General features: G+C 44.5%; 1 long non-coding RNA gene across 1 annotated transcript in view; it reads left to right on the top strand.

Annotated features, from left to right (window-relative positions):
• Window positions 1-17,134, top strand: part of LOC118015036 — a 73,342-nt gene extending 56,208 nt beyond the window's left edge. The window contains exons 2-5 of the long non-coding RNA XR_004680508.1: window positions 8,366-8,478; window positions 14,929-15,037; window positions 16,003-16,130; window positions 16,215-17,134. This is a non-coding gene — a long non-coding RNA (uncharacterized LOC118015036). The remainder of the gene's footprint in view (window positions 1-8,365; window positions 8,479-14,928; window positions 15,038-16,002; window positions 16,131-16,214) is intronic.
• The last annotated feature ends 5,803 nt before the right edge of the window (window positions 17,135-22,937 follow it).

Below are 22,937 nucleotides of genomic sequence, written 5' to 3'. Positions count from 1 at the left end.
AAAGAAAGAAAGAAAGAAAGAAAGAAAGAAAGAAAGAAAGAAAGAAAAAGAGAAAAACTTTTGACTCAGCTGACACCAAATTTTGGCAACAATAATTAACCAGAGGCAAAATTAACCAAAATTCTTTTAGATGAGATAACAACGTCACTGTTCAAGTGATCTCAGTAAATGTCTATTTCAGTTCAGATAAAAGGAACTACGGAGGTTGCATTTTATCACATTTTTTTGTACAAGATAGACACAGTGTATAGACTTCCTCCCTTGTTTCCTCTTTGCAAAGTTCTGTCTGTTCTCCACAGCTTAGTTTAAATTCTGCCTCCTCTATGAAACCCAAGATTGAGGTCTCTATTATAATAAAAACAATTTTTATTACAATCTTAGCTAACTTGTATCGAACTCTTATTATACCAGAGGCAACAGGCTGAAGAGCAATTATCTGCCTACTCACCAAATTCATTTGGGAAGAATATTAAAAATAAGAGTCCCAAGTCCCTCCCCTAGAGATCCTAGTTTGGGAGCTCTGAGCAGAGCCAGGGAATTTGCACTTTCCTAAGTGATTCACCTTCTGGTGATTGTTTGGCCCAGCTAAGTTTGGGAAACCAGGTGGAATGGAGAAACCATGGACCCCGGACACCCCTTGTGGCCTGCAGACTGTGAAGGTTCATTGGCTTCCTGTAAAATCCGCTGCTAAGTAGCTTTTATCATGCTCGGGCTTCACGTATATTGTTCTGTTTGCTTCTTGCAACAACCCCATGAGAAAATTATTATTGTCATCTCCACTTTATGGTAGAAGAATCAAAACAGAGGCTGAGGGAGATGCTGGCCTGCCCAAGACTATACGGGCAACAGTGGCAGTAAACCCAGGCGTGCCGTGTCCCAGAGCTAACCAGTGTTGTCAGAACCACATGCTGAATGTGCACACTCTGCCTTTATTAATCCTCTCTTTATGTGAATGAGCTTGTTAAAGTTAGAGATATGAAGAGTTAAGTTGGTTGGCTCCTCTGTATCATGGTGGGTCAGCATGGAGTTGGGACAGTTCTCAGCTCTGCAGCCAGAACTTCAAGGTTTCCAGTTCATGCAAACTCCGGCAACTAATTGCTTAACCAAACTCCCAGGAGGCTGACTGAGCACACGTGTAATGCCCGAATGTTCATGAGCAGGAGGAGGGCACCTACCTGATCATCAGCCCAGTCAAGGGACCAAATCACAGGTCGGAAGATAGTTTGGTAAATCTGGAATCAGAAATAGGAGTTGGATGCCGTGGGGAGATATTTTCATCCTGCTAGGCTAACCAAACAGATGACTGTTTCTGTAGGGGAGGGATACATCAGTCCAGCAAATAGGGGTGGGGATTAAGAAATGGAGCTCTCATCAGCTCTCCTAAGAAAGCACTGAATAAAAGGCAACAATTCTCACCCTCTAGTCTTCTTTTAAAGCAAATCTCCATAAGCACAATTTGTAGAAGTATTTTAGTTATAAGTATCTAAAAGCCCAATTCAATCTGGCTTAGGAAATGTATTTGCTCACAGAACTGAAAATCTAAGGGCAGAAGACGTGGCCTCACCAAGGCCAGATTGCGGTTCAAATCATTTCTTCCTCTCCATATATTATGTAATTCTCAATCTCCACATGGAAGCAAGATGGCTACAGCTACTGCAGCCACAAGGTTCAAGTTCAAGTACAACACGGGAAAAAAAAAAGAGCCTCTTTATAGTGGCTTCAGTTTAACTGGCTTAAATTAGTTGCTCACCTTTGAACCAATCATGAGGCAAGAGGAATGTGAAATGCTGATTGGCGTGGGCCTACATCAGGTACTGTTCCTCTTGAGGCAAAGGTGGAGCCCCAGACACTTCATGTCTTGTGGAGGGGTGGATGCCCAAATAAACAAAAGGTACTCTTGCTGAAAAAAGTGGGGAATAGATGTAAGTAGACAAATATCTACTCAACTATGGCTCCATGCCCGATACAGTTAAGGTATCAGTTGACAATGTTAGTTTTCTTCTGACAATAACCACATTCCAGGCATGCCTTCCTCAGGATACACCCCCGCAGTCAGCTTCTTTGAGCTTGGGTGTCTCCCCCAAACCATTTCTTACCACGGAAACTTCTGCAGTGGACTAAACTTTAACATGAGTGGTTTCGTTTCCCCAGCATTATTTTAAAAAGAAGGGAGCAGGTGAGCTCACCCAGCCTCTGAAAAAGGCCAACACCATCCAAAAGAGACAAAAATCTCAACAAAAGGAGGAACTTGCCCCCTGAGAACACAGAGTTACCAGAACAATGAAGATGTGAAAATTAGGGATTTCAGATCCTCAGAGACACATTCAGCATCAGCTCCAAGCTGGAATTGCCTGGGAGCTTTTATGAGTCCAGTACCCACTGCTCCCCAGACCACATTTAACTGCTCCCCAGACCACATTTAACTGCTCCTCGGACTTCACTACCCCCCAGGTAAGTCAGAATTTCTTGGGATGCAAGCATCAATATTTTTAAAGTTCCCAAGTGATTCCAGTGTGCAGCCAAGGTTGATTTCAGCTCTCCGGTAGGGAATCCCATTCGTGAAATGAAAGCAGAAGGTTATAAAACAACAACATATGATTGTAAGAAAGAGTCCGCTAATGATGCTGAAAATAAAATACAAAGCATTGTTGACAGAAAAAGTTAATAATGACCTGAATATCTTACTGGAAATGACCTTGAAGGCAGTCTTTTCAGATGAGCCATTTCCCAACGCTCCTTCAGCTTCTTTCCTCCCCCCGCCCTCCCTCCCTCCCTTTCTCTATCCCTAATCCTAGGCCCTGTAAGTACAGTCAAAAGAGCACCATACAAAAGTCTAGCAAACAAGAGCGACAAAGACAGTTTCCAGGAGACCAGCAGCTGCAGGTCACAGAAGTTCTGTGAATGTGTGCTCTCTTTAACTGCCTTGGCTCCCCTCTGCCTGAGCCTTGGTGGGATTCGAACTCAGGGCCTGGGAGGCGCACCTGGAACTTTTAGTGAGGGTACACACAGGGAAGCCTTGGAAGAAGGAATAGTTTGGTAGACATCTCACTATGCCTTCATCTGCTCTTTTCTCCTCCCACACCTCCCTCCTAAGAAGATAAAATCTGGCTAAAATGATCAATTAAGATAGCTTGAAAGGGGAAAATAGACTCAAGAAAGCCACCTGCAGAGTGTGAATGAAAGGGGGCCCTCCATCCCATGCATACCCCCTCTCTGTCCCTGCCTGGCCCCAGCAGCTTCAGGGAGGGCAGAGAAAGGCTAACCCTTATCCTAGGGGCAACCCAGCATTTGGATGACCCAGGTGGGGCTGGCAAACCCTCCCGCACAAAGACAGCAGTGAAGAGCTGCCATTTTGGAAACAAAGCTGGGTTTGACTTCCTGGCTGCCACTTACCCGTGTGGGAGCTAGAATGCCTTGGGTTTGAATTTCAGGTCAATGCTTGAGGCAAATGTCTTCACCGAGACATTCAGAGACTCAGTACCTGTTCTGGGGGTAATATCACCCACCCCCTAGCGCAGGGCTAAATATTAAACTGGGTCATGTAGAGCCCCTAGCACAGGCGAGATACTCAACAGATGGTCAGTCAGTCTGCCCTTCTGAAAGAACCCCTACTACCAGGTCTCAGTTGCCAACCGGAAGCTGCTCTCTCGCTAGGAACTAGGAGCTGAAACACACAGGTGATATCTGTAACATTCTCCAAACTATTTTGTAAGCATGTGCTCTTGCTATGCACATATGTTTCACATATTTACAATACCCCATGGATATCTATTTTTAGGGGTGTAAAAACATCTGGATTTATACAGCTTCCCCCAGATGTTTTTCTATACATTGGATTTAATATTACCCACAATAAAAGGAGTGAATTTCGTTTGGGAGGGACCATTATCACTTTGAGTCTACAAAGACCCTCAGAAAAAGATAGATCTGTCCACCAATAAACTTGCATCTGAGGGATCTTGGGCTAGGGGGATCTTGCTATTAGCATATTCATGTGCATGAGACTTATATCAGACGTTCCTTGCAATCAGTTTTTATTTTATTTTATTTATTTATTTGACAGAGAGAGAGACAGAGAGAGAGCACAAGCCGGGGGAGAGGCAGGCAGAGGGAGAAGCAGGCTTCCCCCTGAGCAGGGAGCCTGATGTGGAACTCGATCCCAGGACCCTGGGATCATGACCTGAACTGAAGGCAGACACTTAACCGACTGAGCCACCCAGGCATCCCCTTGCAATCATTTTTTAATTAAACTTTTTATTTTGAGGTAACTGTAGATTCTCATGCAGTTGTAAGAAATAATACAGAGAGATCTCAGGTATCCTTTACCAATTTCCCCCAACGGGAACTGTAATACAAGATCAGAATCAGGATATTGACTGTGAAAGAGTCAAGATACAGAACATTTCCATCGCCACAAGGATCCCTTTTGCTGCCCTTTTTTTTTTTTTTTTAAGATTTTATTTATTTGACAGAGAGACACAGTGAGAGAGGGAACACAAGCAGGGGGAGTGGGAGAGGGAGAAGCAGGCTTCCCGCTGAGCAGGGAGCCCGATGCGGGGCTCGATCCCAGGACCCTGGGATCATGACCTGAGCCGAAGGCAGACGCTTAACAACTGAGCCACCCAGGCGCCCCTTGCTGCCCTTTTATAGCCACACCTACCTCTGTCCCCTCCTTAACCCCTGGCCACCACTAATGTGTTCTCCTTATCCATAATTTCATTCTTGTCATTTCAAGAATGTTGTATAAATGGAATGATAGAGTATGTAACTTTGGGGGTTGACTTTTTTTCACTCGGCATAATTCTCTGGAGATTCATCCAGGTCATTGCTTATATCAATAGTTTGTTCCCTGGGGCACCTGGGTGGATCAGTGGCTTAAGCATCTGACTCTAGATATCAGCTCAGGTCTTGATCTCAGGGTCATGAGTTCAAGCCCCGAATTAGGCCCCGCACTGGGAGTGGAGCCTACTTAAAAAATAAATAAATAAAATATATAAAAAATTTGTTCCCTTGTACTGCTGAGTACTATTCTATGGTATGAATGTACCACAGTTTGTCTAAACATTCACACATTGAAAGATGCCTGGGCTATTACAAATAAAGCTCCTGTAAACATTCGTGTATGGGTTTTTGGTGAACACGAGTCTTCATTTCTCTGGAATAAATGCTTGGGAGTGCAGTTGCTGAGTCATGAGATAGTTGCATGTTTAGTTTTAAAAGAAATGGCCAAACTGTTTTCCAGAGTGGTTGCGCCATTTTACATTCCTACTAGCGATGTCTGCATGATCCAGTTTCTCTGCGACCTCATCAGACTTTGGTATTGTCACTATTTTTTGATTTAGCCATTCTGATTGGTGGCCAGCATTATTTCACTGTGATTTTAATTTTGCATTTCTGTGATGGCTAATAATGTGGAACATCTTTTCATGTGTTTATCTGCCATCTGTATTCCTCTTTGGTGAAATGTCTCTTCATGGGTTGTACCCATTTTATAATTAGATTTTTTTTTTTAGTGTTGAGTTCTGAGAGTTCTTTATATATTCTAGATACTGGTTCTTTGTGGAATGTGTGGTTTGCAAATATTTGCTCCTGTCTTGTAGCTCCTCTTTTTATTCTTTTAATGGGGCCTTTCTCAGAGCAAGTTTGTAATGTTGATGAAGTTCAATTTAACCATTTTTCCCTTTATAGGTCGTACTTTCAGCATTAAGTCTGAGAATCCTAGATTCTGCGATTTTTCTCCTGTGTTCTATTCTAAAAGTTTTGTAGTTTCACATTTAAGTCCATGAGTTAATTTTTCTGTAAGATCTGAGACATAGGCCAAGATTTGGGGGGTTCTTTTTGCTTGTTTTTGGCCCATGACGTCTAATTGTTCTAGCACCATTTGTTGAAATAAGGTTATCTGGGCCGCAAGGCATGGGATGATGGGCACCGCCTTCCTTAGAGCACAGCATGGTCGTTCCCCTGAGGGGATGCCACTGCTGGGGCCCTACACAGGCACGCTAGCTCCCAGGCCCTTCTCCAGGAAATTTCCTCCTCTCCCTCCCTTCTTGGAACCACAGGCCTCACCCACCTCCACCTCTCCAGGGACATTCCACATCACCTGTCACTTCACTGGGCTTCGGCTTTCCTGGGAGACTGGAGGAGCCACTGGTTTCAGGTGCCTCTGGGCTTCCCACTCCACAAGAATCCTTCCAGCCATAGGCACGAGAGCATGGCTCCCTGCTTGAAGGGAAGAGAGAAGAGGCGCCTGGGTGGCTCAGTCGATTAAGCGTCTGCCTTCAGCTCAGGTCATAATCCCAGGGTTCTGGGATGGAGTCCTGCATTGGGCTCCCTGCTCAGTGGGGAGCCTGCTTCTCCCTCTCCCCCTGCTTGTGCACTGTCTCTCTCTCTCTCAAATAAATAAATAAAATCTTAAAAAAAAAAAGAAAAAAGAAAGGAGGAGAAAAGGACACTCAGAGAAGGCAGAAACATAAATGAATACTTCAATATATTGTCACAGAACTATTTTATGTTCTAGTTTTTACTTGTGATAATTGCCTTATTAATAAGGTAGGAAGAAAAAAATCAGTGCTTACTTTTATTAATATTTTTATTTAACAAACACTTATATAGCAGGTATCACATACCAGGTGCTGCCCAGAGCTGTTTACAAATACTAACTCGTTTAGTTCTCATAACGACTTTTATCAGGTAGGTAGGTCCTATCATTGTCCCCATTTCACAGATGAGGAAAAAACTGCGACACAGAGAAATTAAGTAACTTGCTCCCTCGGGGTCACACAGCTGATAGTGGCAAAGCCAGGATTTGAACGCAGTTTGTCTTTAGACCTTGCAGTCCTAATTCAATGGTAATTACTGAGAGCTCCTTTTGAGAATTGAATTTTTTAAATGTACTCATCTTCATAATTAGAAGCTCATTTGCCTTTAGCTTGACCTTTATGATCTATTTTTTTTTAAAGATTTTATTTATTTATTTGACAGAGAGAGAGACAGCAAGAGAGGGAACACAAGCAGGGGGAGTGGGAGAGGGAGAAGCAGGCTTCCCACTGAGCAGGGAGCCCGATGCGGGGCTCGATCCCAGGACCCTGGGATCATGACCTGAGCCGAAGGCAGATGCTTAACGACTGAGCCACCCAGGCGCCCCGATGATCTTTTTTTTTTTTTAATTTACATCTGATTAGCCAATGTAGAGTACATCACTAGTTTCAGATGTAGTGTTCAACAATTTATCAGTTGCGGATAACACTCAGTGCTATTTTAAAGATCACGTCTTCACTCTCTAAATCAGTCTTTCATGCCATTGACTAAAACACTTCATCATTTTGAAAAATAACCTCTTTCATCTTTTCAGAGGATAGCTTTCCAGGAGAGCCTTCTGCCCAATGCTATCAGAGCCATTATTTTTCTTATGTAGCATTTGTCAAGTTGCTGCAATTTATAGATGGGGGAAGCAAGGTTGAGGTGACACAGCCAAGAAATAAATAATAGCTGGTTGGTTTCACAACTAATACCACTATTAATAACTAATACCACCTTTGCAGGTGAGTTGGAATTTTTCAAAACACATGTGAAATGTACGTAAAGGACTCTAGAAATAGAAGGTATGGTTGTCTGTGGTCTCCATCCATGAGAAACCCTAACACACAAGCATTCCCACCAGCCTGACCCTGACACCACCGCAAGAACGTCCAAAGCCAGTCTTGGCCAAATAGGTGGGCTAGAGAAGCGGCCCAGAGGAGAGGAAAGGAGAGGAGTGACCCACTGTCACTGCCCAAGTGCTTCCAAGCAGAGGCTGCACCAAACCTCTTAGAGCAGGAAGTTAGGTGATGCACATTGTTCAGAAGCTTCAGCTCGATCCTCCAATTCTAGTAGCTGTGGCTTGACTTTCATGCCTTTGCGGTCAAGGCCACCTCAACTCCAGCACTGGGGTCTCCAAGAAGAAGTCAAAAGTGACAGCTAAGCCTGCCCCCTGCCCCCACCCAGCGCCCGATCACTTTGACCCTAGGGCTGCAACAGGGCCCCTGAAGGCCCAACTGTGTGGCTGATGTCCACTTTGTGGCTCATTTTTGCTGTGATATTTTGGGATCCCAATTGTGTTTATACCTTTTGAGACTTTATTATTTATTCCCACAGAACAGTTGTGGTTTTTTTTTAAGATTTTATTTATTTATATGACAGAGAGAGAGAGAGAAAGCACAAGCAGGGAGAGAGATACCAGGACCCTGGAATCATGACCTGAGCCAAAGGCAGATACTTAACTGACTGAGCCACCCAGGCACCCGTCCCACAGAACAGTTTTTTTAAGCTTTAGTTGGATGCAAACTCCTCAAGGACAGAAATTTCTGAATTATCTTTGTCATCCCAGGACTTGACAGAGAGAGGCCGGCACAGAACTCCACAAAGGTGTGCTGCACGGAAGAAAGGTAGCCAGTCTTCCTGTGTGACCTGGAGGGGACATTTGGATAGGTTCCTTTTCCTGTAAGTATTTTTCCCATAGGTAAGAGTATAAGGCATATACAATTTGCAGTCCTACTTTTGTTTTCAATGAACATGATATAGGCATTTTCCTGTGTGCTATAGTCTGAATAACTGTGCCCCCCACCCCAAATTTATATGTTGAAAACTTAATGCCCAAGGTGATGGTATTAAGAGGTAGAGCCTTTAGAGGGTCAGTAGGCCATGAGGGTAGAACCCTCATAAAATGGGATTAGTGCTCTTATAAAAGAAACCCCAGAGAGCTCGCTTGTCTCTTTTATCATGTGAGAGTGCTATGAAAAGTCTGTGACCTCAAGAGGACCCTTACCGACCATGTTAGCACCCTGGTCTTGGGTTAGCAAGATAAATAAATTTCTGTTGTTTATAAGTGACCTAGTCTCTGGTATTTTTTTATAGCAGCCCAAATGGACTAAGACACTGTATTACCACAAATTCTTCCCATTTTTTTTGTGTGTGCATGTGATTGATATTAATATTTGTGTGAATGTACCCACATTTTCTAAGCCTTTTTTTTTTTTTTTTTTTTGGTGTTCAGCTTTTAGATTATTTCCTCTTACTAACTATTGTAAATAAAACTGTGGCCAGTCCTTTCATCTGCATTTGGCCTGGTTTCTTAGGATTCCCTGAACTGGAATTGCTGGCTTAAAGGGAATAAACAGCTTTTGCTAATTTGATAGTTTAAAACACGTCATCTTGTGGTTTTAATCTGTATTTCTTTCCTTGTTAATGGTGCCAAACATTTTTCTTTATCTTTGTTTACTAACTGTATTTCCTCCTTTGTGAATTGTCTGTTCATGTCCTTTGTCCATTTACCTGGTAGGGTCTTAATGTTCCTCTTACCAATTTGTATAAGTTTTTTTCCATTTTAAAGATTCTAACCCTTCTTATATTTGCTGAAAACAATTTCCCTCTTTCTGTGGCCTTGGGTTTTAATGCTATAGTGTTTGTTTATTGATATAGATATTTTCTAATTTTTTATAACTTATTTTTTCTATATTTTTAATAACTTTCTCCCATACTTCTATTTTTTTTTTAAGATTTTATTTATTTATTTGAGAGAAAGAAAGAGTGCACATGCAAGAGAACACAAGCAAGGGAAGCGGCAGAGGGAGAGGGCGAGGGAGAAGCAGGCTCCCAGCTGAGCAGGGAGCCCCATATGGGGCTCAATCCCAGGACCCCAAGATCATGACCAAAGGCAGACACTTAACCGACTGGGCCACCCAGTCGCCCCCCTCCTGTACTTCTATTGTTTCTAACATTGAAATTCTTGAAAGAGAGGCCCGTACCCACCAGGTCGCTTTTTGAAACTCCACTCTCCAAAATCCACCATCATCCATCTATTAAGTCTAGGACTCTTTACAAGCTGCTCTCTATAAAGTCACCAATGACCTTCTACCACCTTTTAAATCTTGTGGCCCCCACCTGACCCCCTGGAGGCATCTGGAAGGTGGAGAGCACCTCTCCTCTTGGCCTCCAAGGTGGACCCTGTTAATTGCCTCCTCAGCACCATCTGCCCTTTCTCATTGGCTGCTCCTTCTCAGTCCCCTTCACCAGATCCTCCTAATCCTCCCATTTCCACAGGTTCTGAGAGGCGTCTTCTCTTGTTCATTAAGTCTTATTCCTTAGGTGATTAATCTCATTTAGTCCTGTGGCTCTACATGCCAACTCCATGCTGGTGACTCCCAAATTTCTATTGCCAACCTGAACCTCACCCCTGAACTCCATATTCCAGCTTCCTCTGCAACATCTCCACTTGGCTATCTAATAGGCAATCCAAACTTAACATGGCCACAAGACCAAAGTCAGATCCTTGATTTAGTCTCCTAGACTCGTCCTCCCTGTCCCAGCAAACAGTAACCTCAACCTTACAGATGCTCACACTAGCTTTGGAGTCATCTTTGACTCCACTCTGTCATACCCTAAAGCCAGTCTATTGGCAAATCTTATCAAATGTATCTGGAATCTTATCACTTCTCACTTCTGCCAATCCAAGACTCCATTATCTCTCACCTGGGCTACTGCAGTAGAATCCCACCTGGTCTTCCTGCTTTCACTCTTGGCCCTTGTATCATCTGTTCCCCATACCACAGCCTTGTAAAAGTAAGGTAAATCATATCACACCATGCTTGGAAACCTCCAATAAAGTCTTTACCATGTCCGGGGCGCCTGGGTGGCTCAGTCGGTTAAGCGTCTGCCTTCGGCTCAGGTCATGATCCCAGGGTCCTGGGATTGAGCCCCGCATCGGGCTCCCTGCTCCGCGGGAAGCCTGCTTCTCCCACTCCCCCTACTTGTGTTCCCTCTCTCACTGTGTCTCTCTCTGTCACATAAATAAATAAAATCTTAAAAAAAAAAAAAAAAGTCTTTACCATGTCCTATTAAGTCTGTACCTATTGTCTCCCACCCCACCTTTTTGACTGTCTTCTCCCTTGCTTACTCCGCTCCAGCCAAGATGGTTGTGTGATTCATTCAAGATAACCAAGCATACTCCCACCTCAGAGAGTGCACACCTATTCTTCCCTCTACCTGGAATGCTCTTCCACAACTACCCTTGCTGCCTCATCTGCTTCAGACTCTACTCAAATGTCATCTAATGAAAGAGGCCTTCCCTTACTCTGCTTTATTTTTCTTCATAGCACTTATTGTCACCTACATATGATGTATCTATTTATTGTTTATTGTCTATCTCCACTGACTAGAATATGGCTCTGTGGTAGAAACCTCAAAGTGGTTCCCCATGATCCTCACCTTCCAGTATTCATGCCCTTATATAATCCCCTCCCCTTGAGTGTGAGCTGAACCTAGTGACTTATTTCACAACAAACAATATGGAAAAAGTGACTGGACATCACTTCTAAGATTAGGTTACAAAACACTAACTGTTATCCTGCTTCTTACTTGACCTCTGGCCCAATGGAAAGGCCCACATTGCAATGAGTTGATGTCTCTGGCTGACAACCAGGAAGACGTGAGCCCAACAACTACATGAGTGAGCTGGGAAATAGATCCTCCCCTACTAGACCTTGAGATGACTACAGCCTTATGAGAGACCCCAAGCCAGAGGCACCCAGAGTCCCCAAGTCATATCCAAATTCCTGATCCATAGAAACACTGAAATAATAAATGCTTGTTGTTTTAGGCCTCTGAGTTTTGGAGAAATGTGTTACACAGCAATAAATGACTAAAACAAGGTCCAGTGGAGCAGGATTCCTATTTATTTTATCCACATTATCCCCAACATCTAGAAAATTGCACACAGTAGTTACTCAGCAATATTTCTGAATGAATGACTGAATTTCAGTTGTGCTAGGAAGACGGACTGTTTTGCTCTGGACAATGTGGTGTGTCTATGTGAGTACTGGAAACTACTTCAACCATTTTATTACCATTTGTTAAACCACCCTGAATGCAAAGCCAACACAGAGTGGGCAGAGCCAAGAAAATAAAGTCGCAGAGTCAGAAACCCAATGAACACACCTGCCCTACTTGTAAATTTTTTGGTTACTTGAGCAATATTTAAACTAGCTTGGGCTGACTTTTCAATAATTTGAAATGAAAAGCATCCCAACTACTACAGTTTTTATGGCATCATTCTCTCCCCTGTCCCCCAATGTTCTTCTTTATCTCTTTTTTCCTCTGCCTACACCCTTAGTGGTAGAGATTACAGTTGTCTACCCAGTTTCCATTCTCCCTTGTTCTCTAACAAGAGAATCCTGATTTAGTGAGAGCAGTAAGGGGTCTAGCTAAAGAACTACACTTCCCAGCCTCCCTTGAAGATAGGTCATGTGACTAAGTTCTGGCTAGTGTAAGCAGAAATTATGGGGTGGGTCTTCTGGAAAGACTTCCTTGAAAGTAGGCTCACTTGGCTGCCCTCTTCCGCTTCCCTGCTTCTTGAAATGTGATGGTGGGACCTAATGTGGCCATTTTATGATTGAAGCAAGTTTGAGGATGAAAAACACACACTAAATATGGTGGAAGAAATGAGAGGGCCTAGCTCTCTAATGAAGCCAACGTACTAACCCTGAGAACCCCACCACAGAACTTCTGTGATGAGAGAAATAAAAATCCTAATTTTGTTCCTTGTTTTTTCTGTTATCAATAACGTAAGTGACATAACCCTTAAATATGAACTTCCCCAGAGTCTGTCCTCGTCTTCTCTTTTCATGCACACACTTTTCCCAGCTCATCTCATCTACTCCCATGACTCCAGGAAACATCTACATAATAAAGACTCCTAAAATGATGCCTGCACCTCCTGCCTATTTCCCAAGCTCTAGACCCGGATCCCAACTAGATGGCCCTATAGAAGCATTTTGGGGATAGCATGGATTGTGGAGTCAGGGAGGGATAGTTGCCAACCCTGACTTCATTACTCTGAGTGACCTTGGGTGAGCAACAGCATCTCTGAGCCGGTAGTGTTCTTATTTGAGATGTAATGAACCTAATACTACTATTCCATAGGGTTTTTTATAACACAAATTCTATGTAAAACGGTGCTTGGCATGTAACCAGTGCTAGATACCTTTAATTCTCTCGTTCCTATCACCCATCCCCACCCTCCTCCCATATCCACTATCTTCTGTCTTCTTACCTTCAGTTAAAAGCTTCACCAACTGCCCAGCCTCCCAAGATAGAAATCTTGGAATCTTCTTCAGCTTCTCTCTGTCAGTCCCCATCATTCCCTCATAGCCAATCAGTGACCAAATTCTGTTGATTCTGTCCTAGAACTGTGACCATGCTTTTCTATCTCCATTATTACTCTTATTTCTATGGCCAATCATAGGCTCTCTACAACTGAACCTCCCACCCTTCTATCAAAATTGTCCCTTTGAAAAACAAAACAAAACAAAACAGGACCTTGTATCAGCATAGCTTATGGGCCTTTCCTGAATTTTCTTGCCTACGGAATAAAATCCAAATTCAACAAATGGTCATCCAAGGCTGTCTCATTGCATCCCCTTCAGCCTCTCGCTCCTCTTTCCCCAGGTACTTCTCATGCAGTCCCCCAGACTCTCACGCATCGTTCTTTCCTGTTCCTCTGTATAGGGTAGAGATGCGTTTGGCTGCAAGTCACAGAGAACCTGACTACAGTGGCTTAAATAGAGATTTATTTTTCTCATGCAGCAAGAAGTCTGTAGGTAAGCAACTCAGGCCTGCCAGAGACGAAGCTTCTTCCTATCTTCCTATCTGGCTGGTTTTAATGAGTTGGTCCTCGGGTGGTTGCTACAGCTCCGAGCATTACATATAAGTTCTAAGCAGGAAGAGGTAGGAAGGATGGAGAGCCAAGGATGTCCCTTTCCATCAGGAAAGCACAGGTGTTCCCAGAAAACTTCTATTTACATCTCATTGGCCAAAACTATTCACATGACCACCCTGAGCTGCAAGGGGGGCTGGGAAGGGAGGGGAGGGCAAAGGAGAAAGTGGAGGGGCAGGGGTGTGAATGAGAACATCTTTGGGTCTCACCCCAGGCCCACGGAACCACAAATGCTGGAAGTGGAGCCCAGCATTCTGTGCTGTGACAAGTCTTCTAAATGATTCTGATTCTGCTGCAGCTGGAGAACCGTAGTCATATATTATGGCCAGTTGTATGGTAGGGGAAAAAAAATCCTAGGCTAGAATTGAAATCGCCCATATTTTTACTTTAATTTTTGCCACAGGCTAGCCAGGAGACATGAGTTTTCTGATCTATAAAATGGGAATATTAACGGTTGCCCCGACTTCATTCACTGAATTGTTGTGAAGAACAATTTAAATATTGCAGATGAAAACGTATTAGAGGGCGCCTGGATGGCACAGTCGGTTAAGTGTCTGCCTTCGGCTCAGGTCATGATCTCAGGGTCCTGGGATTGAGTCTTGTATCGGGCTCTCTGCTCTGTGGAGAGCCTGTTTCTCCCTCTCCCCTTGTTCTTCTCTCTCTCTCTCTCTCTGTCAAATAAATAAATAAAATCTTTAAAGAAAAGAAAACCTATTGGAAAATGTAAGTCATTGGACAGTGGTACTGATTTTTGGAAATGTAGAAACTCTCAGGTCACAGTTGATGTAGCTGACGTCTTCAGCAGAGTACAAATGCCTGGGAAAAGCAAAACTATCTGCAAAAAGTAAGAAGAGATCGAAAAATTGTGACAGTAAGGGACAAAAATAGAAATTGAAACCACAGACGTTCAGAATACACTGTTATCAAAAACAAATGTTTGCAGCAGCCCCAGTCGTTGCTGCTACAGGTGGTTTCCATGAGAGGAAAGAGGGCATAACTCGGTTTCAAAACAAATGCTTTGGAGGATAATGCAATGGAGCATTGAAGGGGAAGGTTCGTAAGAAGATACAAAACAAATGTAAGGGATTTGGTGTTCTGCCATTTGGATGCACCAAGCAGAGCGTCCATCCCTCACTGTGTTCAGACTTGCTCCCCCAGTTCCTTGTTTATTCATTCCACAGCAGTCGCCCGCAACACAGACACTGAATGGTTTTCACCGGTGAATTTGGACAAGTCCCCAGCTGCTCCCGAGGCACCAGGAAAGTCAGCCAGATGGACACACGCCTTCAGGTGAGCTTCTCAGGTAAGGAAATTGCTGTGACCCAGATGGCAGAGCCGCGCCAACATCAGGAGACCGGCCGGTGCACTCAGGTGAGAAGCACAGCGTCAAAAAGGAAGTGTAGACAACTCTGAATACACTTAAAAACAATGAATGGTACACTTCACCTGGGTGGATTCTGTGACATGTGAATTGTATCTCAATAAAGCTATTAACAAAAAAAAAAGCGGTGGGGAGGCACCTGGGTGGCTCAGTTGGTTAAACGTCTGCCTTCAGCTCAGGTCATGATCTCAGGGTCCTGGGATCGAGTCCCGTATGGGGCTCCCTGCTCCGCAGGGAGTCTGCTCCTCCCTCTGTCCCCCCCCCATGCTCATGTGTGCTCTCTCTCTCTCTCAAATAAATAAATAAAATCTTAAAAACATAACAAAACAAAACAAAAAAATTTAAAAAAAAGGAAGTGTTTTCAGGAGACCCCATGACCCAGAGGCTACGCAGCAGCTAAGAGACGCTGTGTGTGTAGGTGTCAGTTAAATTTGTACAAAATGTGAAGCCAAGGTTTATTTATTGATTTGTTTAACATCTGGGCCCCAACGTGCAAGTGCTATGATAAGAGAGTTTGTAGAAGCAAAATCACAAAGCCACCTGCTTCTTGGTGCTGAGAGAGAGGGTGGCGATCTGCCTTTGAAAAGCTGATGATGTAACTATCTGAAATTGGTGGTGCCCTGTAGCCAAGCTCAGTTCAAATAAATAGGCCAATGCTGGGGCACAGATTGGAAATATTCAGCCACTTTCAGCTTCCTGAGGGTGTTTTAGTTCATCAATGAGCCAAGTAGAGCCTCACCTGTTTCTCCTCCTTCCCCTTCTGTGAACCCCTCACGACCTCCCTCACCCCTGCAGTGGTAGTAGGTGGCCAGGACAGCCATAATTCCATATGTGAACATATTTCCTCAGTTGCGTTTTTCTCCTTCCTTCCTAGGGGAGACTGTTCTGGTTATGGCTGCTCCCAAGAACAGGGATTGAAATGTAGTCAGTGGGACAGGGTGTTTCGGGGTTACGATTCCTGGGGTCAAGTGCGAGCCCTACCACTCACAAGTCAGTGACCTGGTAAGTCATTTAACACCTCTTGATCCCATCCCTTATCTGGTATTCCAGGACTTTGCTTCTGAAATGACCCCCTCTCCCCTGCAGCCAAGTCTCAGGTTCTCTACCGCGCCATTCTCATCAGCAATACCAGCGGCTAGAACTTCTCGCGTAGTAAAACTCCAACATAAACACAAAACCTCCCTGCCTCCCCATCCGGAGAGACGGTCTTTAGTTCCGCCCCAATCCTTTGCTCTGTTCTCCTTCACAACAAAATTCCTAAAAAAGAATTGCTTAGTGTTGCAGACTGAATTGTGTGTCACCCCCCACCCCCAGAATTAATATGTGGAAGCCCTCGCCCCCAACACCTCAGAAGGTGACTGTATTTGGAGACAGGGCCCTTAAAGAGGTTTAGGTTAAACCAAGGCAGTCTGAGTGGGCTCCAGTCCCAATCTGAAGAGGAGACTGGGACGCAGACAACACAGAGGAAGAGTCCATGTGAGGACACAGGGAGAAGGCAGCCTTCTGCAAGCCGCACAAAGAGGCCTCGGGAGAAGCCAATCCTGTCAACACCTGGATCTTGGACATCCAGCCTCCAGAACTGTGAGAAAATAACCGTCCAGTGTTCAAGCGACCAGTCTGCCGCACTTTGTTACAAACTTATACACTTAGGCCTTCTGTCTCTGCTTCCTCTTCCCGTTGTCTCGCTTTCTTGTGACCTTCCTTTCTCTCATCAGAATTCCGTAGCCACCAATCAATCCCCCAGAACTGTTCCTCCGAGGTTACCACTGACCTGACTGCCACCACCGACCGCCACCTTGCTGCCTCCAGAGACCACGTCCCTGTCCTTAATCAGATTTGGCTTCTCCGCACCTGGTCACTATTTCCTTCTGAAGGCTTTTTCAGCACTTAGATTCCAGGTCACCTCGCTCTAATTTTTCACTCTCCTAATTGGCTGCTACTTTTCAGTCTTCTTGGCTGAATATTCCTTATCCTTTTTTTTTTTTTTAAATGCACTTATTTATTTATGTGAGAGAGAGAGTAGGGGTGTGGGGGAGAGGGGAGTGCAGAGGGAGAGGGAGAATCTCAAGCAGACTCTCCTCTGAGCACGGAACCAGACACAGGGCTCTATCCCAGGACCCTAAGATCATGACCTGAGCCAAAATCAAGAGGGAGACACTCAACCGACTGAGCCACCCAGAAGCCCCATCCTTCTTTCTTCTAAATGTCCGAGGCCCAGGCCCAGGCCTTAGCCCTCTTCTCTGTTTATAGCCTCTCCCTGCCCATTCCATCCAGTTCTGTCTTTAAATATTAACAAGCTGGTAGGTCACACCTTTATGTCACCAGCCCCCACCTGTCCCTTTAGCTCTGGGCCCAAATAGTCAATTGCCCAAAACATTTCCCCCTTGGTATCCAAAGAGTATTTCAAACTCAACATGTCTGAAACTCCAGGGTACCAACTCTCATGTCCTGTCACATTTAGAATGAGATCCAGACTTCTCATCCCTGCTTGCAAGTTTCCTCATGACCTTTCTGACCTCTTCTCCTTCCCCTGCTCCCCTTCCTCCTCACCCCGCAGCCCCACTGCTGGACCTCTCTGCACACCCATGGTGGGCCTTCACACTCACCGTTCCTTTTGCCTCTGTGACAAGTCACTGGCTAGAGCTTCACAGAGCTTACTTGCTCCTTTATTATCATTCAGGGCTTGGCTCAAAATCCACCTCCTTGAGAGGCCTTCCTTGACCCACTGTCTTACATGTCACTCTCCTGAAGGTTGTAGAACTCAGTCCTCTCAGGTTACACTTACAACATTTTAATAAGCTCATACTATAGTTCCAAGGATTATATTAAACGCTTTATATGCATGATCTCATTTAATCCTCAGAACCACCTAATAGAGACAATCTTATCATTCCCATTTATAGATGAGGAAACTAAAGCTAAGAGAGGTCAAATCCAAGGTTAGATAGCCTGCACTAAGGTCTGATTCCAGAACTAGTGCTCTTAACCATTAGGTACAACTGCTTCTCACTTTAAATACTATTCTTAATTATGGACGATATGGCCTCCATGCTTGATTGGTTTCAATTGCACTTGTGTTTGAGCAGGTAAAGTAACTCAGGTGTATCAGTGTGTGTGCTGGGGAAGGGCTTATTTTCCAAACTCTGGCTTTAAACATTCAGATGATACGAAACACAAGTTAGGTAAGGACAAATTCAAACATGGGTCTAGACCTCTGTGGTTCTTGCTTATATAGACTTATTAAAGAAGACGAGAGTATTTTGTCCTTAACCTTGTTGGGTTTTTAGGCTCAAGTTCTGAGAAGCTATTAAAGCTTTTAAGCTTTAGGTTTTTGCTTTTTAAAAAAAAATCCCATTTCCACAAGGTGATTAGAAACAAAACCATTAAAATAAAATCCTCAGAAAAAGGTCTGTGTGCTGGTGAAAACAAACATTTATTTAATACCTCATGTCCCAGACACTTTTCTGATTGTATTGTCTCCCTGAGTTGATATTATTTTCCCCTCTTTTGTAGTTGAGGACACTGTGGGACTCGGTAAGAAACCTGTCCCGATACAGAGCAGGAACTCCACAATTTCCTCTCCCTTCCTTACCAGAGAGCACATTCTCCAAAGTCGTTTTGCCTTCCCAGCATGCAACACAATTGATTACCTGAGGCCCATTCTGTGAGACCTGTTCTCAGGGTCTGAAATTTAGTTCCATGTTATGATAAACACGAAAAGTTATTTCCCAGGGACCTATATGCCTTTCGGGAAGTGTTGCAGAAACCCAAAAGACTGCAAAGGAGTTTAAAGTTCTGGGATACTTGGGTGGCTCAGTCGGTTAAGTGCCTGCCTTCTGCTCAGGTCATGATCTCAGGGTCCTGGGATCGAACCCCATGTCAGGCTCAGTGCTCAGTGGGGAGTCTGCTGGAGGCTCTCTCTCTCTCCCTCGGCACCCCCCACCCCCCACTTGTGCGCATGCACACACTTTCTTAAATAAGTAAATCTTCAAGATAAATTAAAAAAAATAAATAAAGTGCTGTAGCCAGTCCTCTTCAACTCATAGATCTGTGGGTCAGCTCAGGTAACCAACAGATACCAGGTCACACCCGATTCTCAGTGACACTGTGTAGTTCGAGAAAAGCGCTATTCCTCCGGCACAAAATCTCTTCTGCCTCCAGTCTTTGCACTGGCTCTTCTGGCTGCCTGGGCTACCTTTTCCCCTCGTGCCCTTCTGTTCTTGCTGCTCGAGTGCAACCTCCTCAAAGAAGCCCGCCTGACCATCCTATCTCCCCACCAGTCTCTAACTCTTCACCCAGCTTTGTTTTTCTTCGCAGCACTCATTACACTATATGTTTACTTGCTTATTGTATCTCCTCCACTAGATGGAAGCTCCTTGAGGGCTGAGACTTTGTTTTGTTCGCTACGGTGTCTCTGGTGCCTGGCATAGAGGAGGTGATCATTAAATAATTACTGGATGACTGGATGGATGCTGTGAACACAGCAGGCCTGAATGAATGGGTGGATGGTGTTCAACCTTTACAGGTCTACGTATTCATGTCCTCCCTCTGTCTGAGCTACAAAGGGAAAGAAATGACTACTCCTAAGAGGAGTAAAGCAGGAGAAGAGGCCCCAAAAGAATAGAAATCAAAAACCCTCCCGCCTCAGATTATCAACGTACTTAGGTCTTTTGCCAAAACCACAAACAATCTGGACATTTAAGAACACAAATTAATCTTGCAAAGTGTAATAGATATTTAAGGTGGTTAATTCCAGCAAAAAGAATAACCCAATAAGTAAGTTTTCCTTAAATAGGAAGACTATGTAAGCGGTGTGTAGCTTACGTAAGTAGCAATCATATTATTTGAGGCATCCTTTTGAGAAGAGCAGAAAGAAACATGCTGCTGAAGCTGTCCCCATAATACAGCAATTCATGGTTACAGACCCCACCTCAGGCTGCCTCTGGCACATCACGACCGTTGGGCAGTGACCTAGAAGTAGCTCGTGAGTGAAGAGGTAGCTTGGCAGCAGGAGCCGTAAGAGATCTTTGCTCACAGACTTCAGGTAACCGCTGCAACCGCCCTAGGACCAGGTTGGGTCTGCCCCACGTGGCCGGTCCCTTCAAGCTTTGTGGCTCCTAGGGGCTGGGATGGTGTATGGAGGGACATTCTGTATCATGTATCTAGGCCACATGCATTAAGGGATGGCTCACTTTCCTCCCTTTCTGTGGTACAGTTAAGTTTTAATATAATTTTTAATAATTGGAGACTTATTTGTGCATTCACCTAGAAACTAAAAAAACCTTTAAAGTCAGGACTTTACAGGAACTGGAGAAAGCACTGTGGGTCTGGGAGGCTGTCATCGATCACTCACAATTTGGCCTGTGACACCACAGCCCCCAAGGGCTCTTCTCCCCAAATACTGGCTGCTGAGTGGGGTAGACCCACCCCCCCTTCTCCTTTCTGGTACCTCAGCCAGAACACAGACTCTTTTCATTTTAAGGATTTTGTTTCTCATCACCATGTGGATAGAGGGTTAAAAAGATGAATATGCAAGAGTTACCAGGTTCCAGGGTCTTGGAAAGCTATAACACCTATGGCCCTGGTATCCTTTCTGACTTCTTCCTGAGATGGTAATGGCAGCCCAGTTAGATTTCTGTTTTCTGTTTTTATTTCAGAAAGTAGAGGTCACCAAACCTCTTGCTTCCTTCTGTTCCAGGCTTTCTGGAGACCAAGAGAGACCCTTTCTTTCCTTCTCTTAGACAATAGATTTCACCGGAATTCCATGTGATTGTTCTTTGTAAAGTGCAATTCAACAGAAATGCTTCCTTTTCAAACATTTCACAACATGCTGGAGGGATGGTAAAAGCCCAGCGGACTGTATTTGCTGGTGGACAGATTGTAAGTTACCTGAGTAGATTTCACTTTCAGATTCTTCTCAGTATAGACTGGTCGACTTGTTGCTTTGTTGTTCTGAGGTTGCCCTGAGTAGCCACCCAATGGGGTTCCCCATCTGTGGCTTGGTAGGAAACAACATTCTTTAGCAGCCCTGACACCCCTGGCAGGGCAATGGCCACAGCCTGCCTTTGTAATCAGGACGCAGGGGTATTAACTGTATTGTTTCTGGATGTTGGCATAAATGTGGTCCTGCCCTGTAGTCCTTCAGAACAAAACTTGAGGTTGAATCCCTTTTGTTGGGGTAGATAAGGGAGTGTATTGAACTCCATGGAAAACGGACAGGAGGACTCTGACAGATGGGGAAAGGGTCACCCCCACAGCAGGGAGTCAGCCTGGACGTGGGTACTATAGCAACCCCCTGAGAATTATCCTGCGAACTAAAGGGTGGTTGGATTCGCTGGGTCTGCCCAGGCAGGGAACCTGGCTGGGTCTTTGTCAGGCGACAGACGAGAGGCTGGTTAGCAGCTGTGTGATTTGACAGTTTGGTTGTGCTCAGACAGCTGACGCTGTGGAGATGACTCCGAGGCTCACTGCATGTACGGATGTAAACCAGTGGCACAGCAAGGAGGGAGGCAGTGGGAGCGACCCACCCCCGGCGCAGGCAAAAAGCAGCGAATTTCTGTGTGTGTAAGCTCCTGTAGAAAATTTTAAAACAATAATAAAACTAAAAGTCAGTCTGCTTTTTATTATTTTCATGCTCCAGCAGTTGCAAACAATGTACGGTGATCGAACACTTCCTCATAGGGGCAGACTTCTCCCACGCTCCCTCCTCCACCCCCTTGGTACACTACTGGGATAAACAAACACCAGGTAGGAAGATTACAAATCCTTGAGAGAGTAAACAGAAAGCAAATGACCCCTGAGATAAGAAGTTTTTTTATGCCCCAAATTCCACTTTGTGGAGTTTAGAGAAGGTTGATCGGTCTGCCGTGGGCCTTTCTGTTGCTTAGCTTTGTGTTTTGGTTATCTATTGCTGCTTTTCAAACCACACCAACATTTAGTGCCTTAAAACAATAATCTTTTATTTGCTCGTGATTCTGCAGTTTTGACGGGGCTCAGTGAGGATGGCTCATCTCGGTTCCATGTGGTGTCTGCTGGGATTGGAACTTCCTAGAGCACTTTTTCACTTGTATGTTTGGTACCTCAGCTAGGATGAGCTAAATATTTAGGGGCTGGCCAGGCATGTCTCTCTTTCCATGTGGCCTCTCCACATAGCTAGCTTGGGCTTCCTCACAGCATGGTGGTCTCTTACGTGGCAGCCGGCTTTCCCCAGAGTGCAAAGCAGAGGTTGTCAGGCTTGCTTAATGCCTGGTCTTAGAGATCCTAGAACATGATCTCTGCCACATTCTATTAATCAAAGCAGTCCAGGGCCAGCTCAGATTCGAGGGGAAGAAAAATAGTCTCCACTTCATGATGAAAGAAATATTGTGACCCTTTTTGGAAGCATCAGCTACCTCACACTGTTTTCTCTATCATAACAAAGTATTGTATGCTTTCACATTTTGCCTTTAACAGTTGATAAACCTTATCAAATTGGAAAAAGTAGGTCTCAATTTGACTTTTTAAAAATTAGACCTTTAGGGCGCCTGGGTGGCTCAGTTGGTTAAGCGACTGCCTTCGGCTCAGGTCATGATCCTGGAGTCCCTGGATCAAGTCCCGCATCGGGCTCCCTGCTCGGCAGGGAGCCTGCTTCTGCCTCTGACCCTCCCCCCTCTCATGTGCTCTCTCTCTCTCATTCTCTCTGTCTCAAATAAATAAATAAAATCTTTTTAAAAAAATAAAAAAAATTAAAAAAAATAAAAATTAGACCTTTAGAATTATCATGCCTTTGTTCTGAATGGGAAGATAGTCTCTTCAAGGATACCTAAGAAG

The sequence above is a fragment of the Mirounga leonina genome, unplaced genomic scaffold, assembly GCF_011800145.1.
Source record: "Mirounga leonina isolate KUSES-001 unplaced genomic scaffold, KU_Mleo_1.0 Mir_165, whole genome shotgun sequence".
NCBI lineage: Eukaryota > Metazoa > Chordata > Mammalia > Carnivora > Phocidae > Mirounga > Mirounga leonina.
Note: the sequence above shows the minus strand (reverse complement) of the source record. Positions and strands in the feature narration are given on the sequence as shown.